The following is a 3,341-nucleotide window of genomic DNA, read 5'->3' as shown; positions in this document are numbered from 1 at the left end:
CTATGTAGAAAGAACAATATCATCATCAATGTAGTGGAAACATAAAGGAACAATAGAAGAAAATCATTCACACATAGATACACCAGAGAAAAACCCATTATGGGGAAAACCCTTTCAAATTCTTCTTCTTATTAGATTCTTATCGAATGATTCAACGAAATAGAGTATAATGATCCATACCAGCAACCATAAACAAATCCAACAAAATAAACTAAACAATGTCCATGAGTTGAACCCAACAATACTAATACTCAAAACCCAGATTCAGAAGCCTTTAATCAACCTTCATTGTTTGTAGTCAATTGTTGAACGTCGAACCATGTAGTTAACAAGAAAAACTTTGGTCAACTAAAATTTCAACCTTTAGGTCTGAGTTGCAGGGAAGATGTGTCATGCATGTGGATGAAAGGGTTCGATCAAAATTTCTCCATGAAATAGCTGCGACTGAGACAGAAAACTCTAAAAACAAAGATGCAAGCTTCAGATCCTATAATTTTAGACCTGTGCTAACCAATCTCCGTGAACTTTCCCCAAACCTGTGTGAACCAAACCAAAGAACAGAATAGAATAATGATCCAAAATGATGTTTGAATGAGGTTGAGTTCACTTGTATTTATATCCTTCCAAGGGTCTCCAATTAGATTTAGGGCCAACCTAATTAAATATGCACATGTGGGCTTTAATTTAAAAATACACTTTCCCTTGTCCAAATTGAGTTCTTCAATAATCAAATTTGGTCCTCTTGAAAAGAGGAATCTCATCCCATAGTTGGATTTTTTCACTGAGCTTCTAAATTAACATATGATTTTTTAATGGATCAATCAAAGAGGGTGAACCCAATAAGGGGGGCCTATTACCCATTTATGAAAAATGATTGTATTTTTCATTGTCGGTACTAGGAAATTCAAAACAATTGGCATTAGAAGTAGATATTACTTCTCTACTGATGAAGAAGATGTAGATATTGTAATTTCCATTAACATGGAAATTTACATTATTAACAATAATGTTATTTTTATATGTGACGGGGCATTCAGAGTTGTCAATGTCCAACACAGACGTAAAAGTATTCTAGAGAATCAATGCAAAAACAAATTCAGGGTTATTTTTGGCAATTGTTACTCCACCAAATCCTCCCAAAGATCTTCCAAACATGACTGTTATTGATGTATTAATGTTATTCCTTTAGAGAATATGTCTTAATTATGATTTTGCAACTTTGATAATACCATGCTGTGATGCGTTTCCATCACTTGGTCCATATACTTAGTAAGAAAGCATAAAAACATTTCATTTCAATTTTTGTAACAAAATGTGAATGGACTCTAGTTGGTGATCTATATTGCCAACATTTTCTTGGAGAAACAAAATTATCAGATCTCTGCATTTGAGGAGAAGCTTCATCAACTAGGCATAAAGCCAAACTCCATCTGCTAATGTAAGCCATACATCCTCATATGTGACGCTAAACTTGCCAGGGGTGATGGGGTAGCCTTTGTTCACGTCAAAAACCAAAGGAACATACACCAATTTCTCCTGAAATGCCACGTGCAATGTAAGTGCATAGGGGACCTCCCAATCCATACATTATGTACAAAATTGTATTTAGAAATCTTGCCATCTAGCTCCTTTGATTGTTAGCATTGACAACTTTGTCATAATCATTAATGAGTAGAGGTACCTTGTACTCAAAAATCCCCTCCATATTTATGGGGCGAATGGTGTAGAGAAGTGACACAAGATATTGAAATGATAACACAAATATGGAAAAACCCATGATTATATTTTTTCTTAGAATTTGAAAAGAAAGCAGGAATAGATGAGGCATTGCAGACTGGACAAACTCTTGGTATCCTTTGGAAAACCATCCAAGAACGTAGGAGAGAGGCAGGAATAGGCCCATCAATGTGCCCATGATAACATAAAGCTGAAACATCCTGCTTTCATGGAAATCCTTTTCTGCGTTTCTGAGCTTCTGTAGCTTGGGAACACAAGCAAATATAATGAAACAAATACCAGAGATATCGGGTCTACCAGAGGTACCAAATCATTGGCCAAAAATACAAGAATGAATGTGACCAATTGGATTTCAATTACTCGTAGATAAAACATCACATCACCCATTAAACCTTTCCCTCTCACATCCCTCTCACCTTCACTCATCTCACTGTGCAAGTGATATGCTATAACTAGTGATAAGCCCAACATATTTACAAAATATACAACCTCTAAAATGACTCCATAGTTAGACTAAAGAAGGAATTTATTATCAAACATGGTGATTGAAAATACTGTATAACACAACCCATCAGTGTTGATTGTTGTGGTATCTTCACAGGAGGAAAACAACCCATCTCGATAACCTAAAAACAGAAACAAATGACCTTCAAAAACCCTTATGCACCTACCATGTGAATCCTATTTGCCATGGATTCGTAACTTGGCTCTAATACCACTAACATTAGGGGAATTTTGAGGTCTAAAATGGGCCTCCTAAGGAAATTAAAAATAATAATGGAAATAATAAAGTAATATTAGATTACATCATCAAATTTTAGAGGGAAAAAAGAAAAAAATATTTTTTCAACTCGTATTTTCAACTTATCTCCCTATGGGTTTGCTCAAATTTCGAGCGAAAACACTCGCTAGATGAAAAATTTGATTCCTCATCCAAGGAGTACCCATGTTGCATACTTTCGATGCACCCTACTACACGAAAAAATAGAAATACATGAAAAACGTTATTGCAATCACGTTTTTTCATGTATTTCTCATTTTTCGTGTAGCATGGTCCATCGAAAGTATGCAACATGGGTACTCCTTGGATGAGGAATTAAATTTTACATCCAATGAGTAATCCCGCTCCAAATTTTAGTAAAACCTTAGGGAGATAAGTTTAAAATACGAGTAGAAAAATTAGTTTTATTATTTTATTATTTTTTAATATTTTAACCTTTTTACTCCAAAAACGGTGAATCATCCCCCATGGTTGACATCATCATCTTGAATCCTATTGGTTCTTATAAATTTTATTTTTGTTGTATATTATTCTTAGGAGGCCCATTTTAGACCTCAAAATTCCCCTAATGTCTAGGTCTTGGGGCCCTAGATCTGAGAAAGTTGAACACCGAGAGAGAAGAAGAAAACACACATAGAAACTCTTTATTAAAATAAAGGAAAACAATTACAACTACATTGTCATGGGAAAATTTGCTCTTTTACAAAGTGAGTCCCATTATTTATAGCCTTCTTGAGTTACAATACCATGGGTAAATACCATGGGTGGATACCATGGGTAAATGCCATGGGTGGGTTTCATTTTCCATTTGGAGCAACTTTTT

At 34.8% G+C, this 3,341-nt stretch overlaps 2 pseudogenes; both read right to left on the bottom strand.

Annotated features, from left to right (window-relative positions):
* Positions 1–506: 506 nt before the first annotated feature.
* LOC149179718 (alpha/beta hydrolase domain-containing protein WAV2 pseudogene) lies at positions 507–1,584 on the bottom strand (annotated as a pseudogene).
* Positions 1,585–1,621: 37 nt separating this feature from the next.
* LOC149179717 (uncharacterized) lies at positions 1,622–2,208 on the bottom strand (annotated as a pseudogene).
* Between the last annotated feature and the right edge of the window lie 1,133 nt (positions 2,209–3,341).

This window comes from Pinus tabuliformis, chromosome 3_2 (assembly GCF_031772625.1).
Source record: "Pinus tabuliformis cultivar Carrire ecotype Pingquan chromosome 3_2, CPIR1, whole genome shotgun sequence".
In the NCBI taxonomy this organism is placed as follows: domain Eukaryota; kingdom Viridiplantae; phylum Streptophyta; class Pinopsida; order Pinales; family Pinaceae; genus Pinus; species Pinus tabuliformis.
Note: the sequence above shows the minus strand (reverse complement) of the source record. Positions and strands in the feature narration are given on the sequence as shown.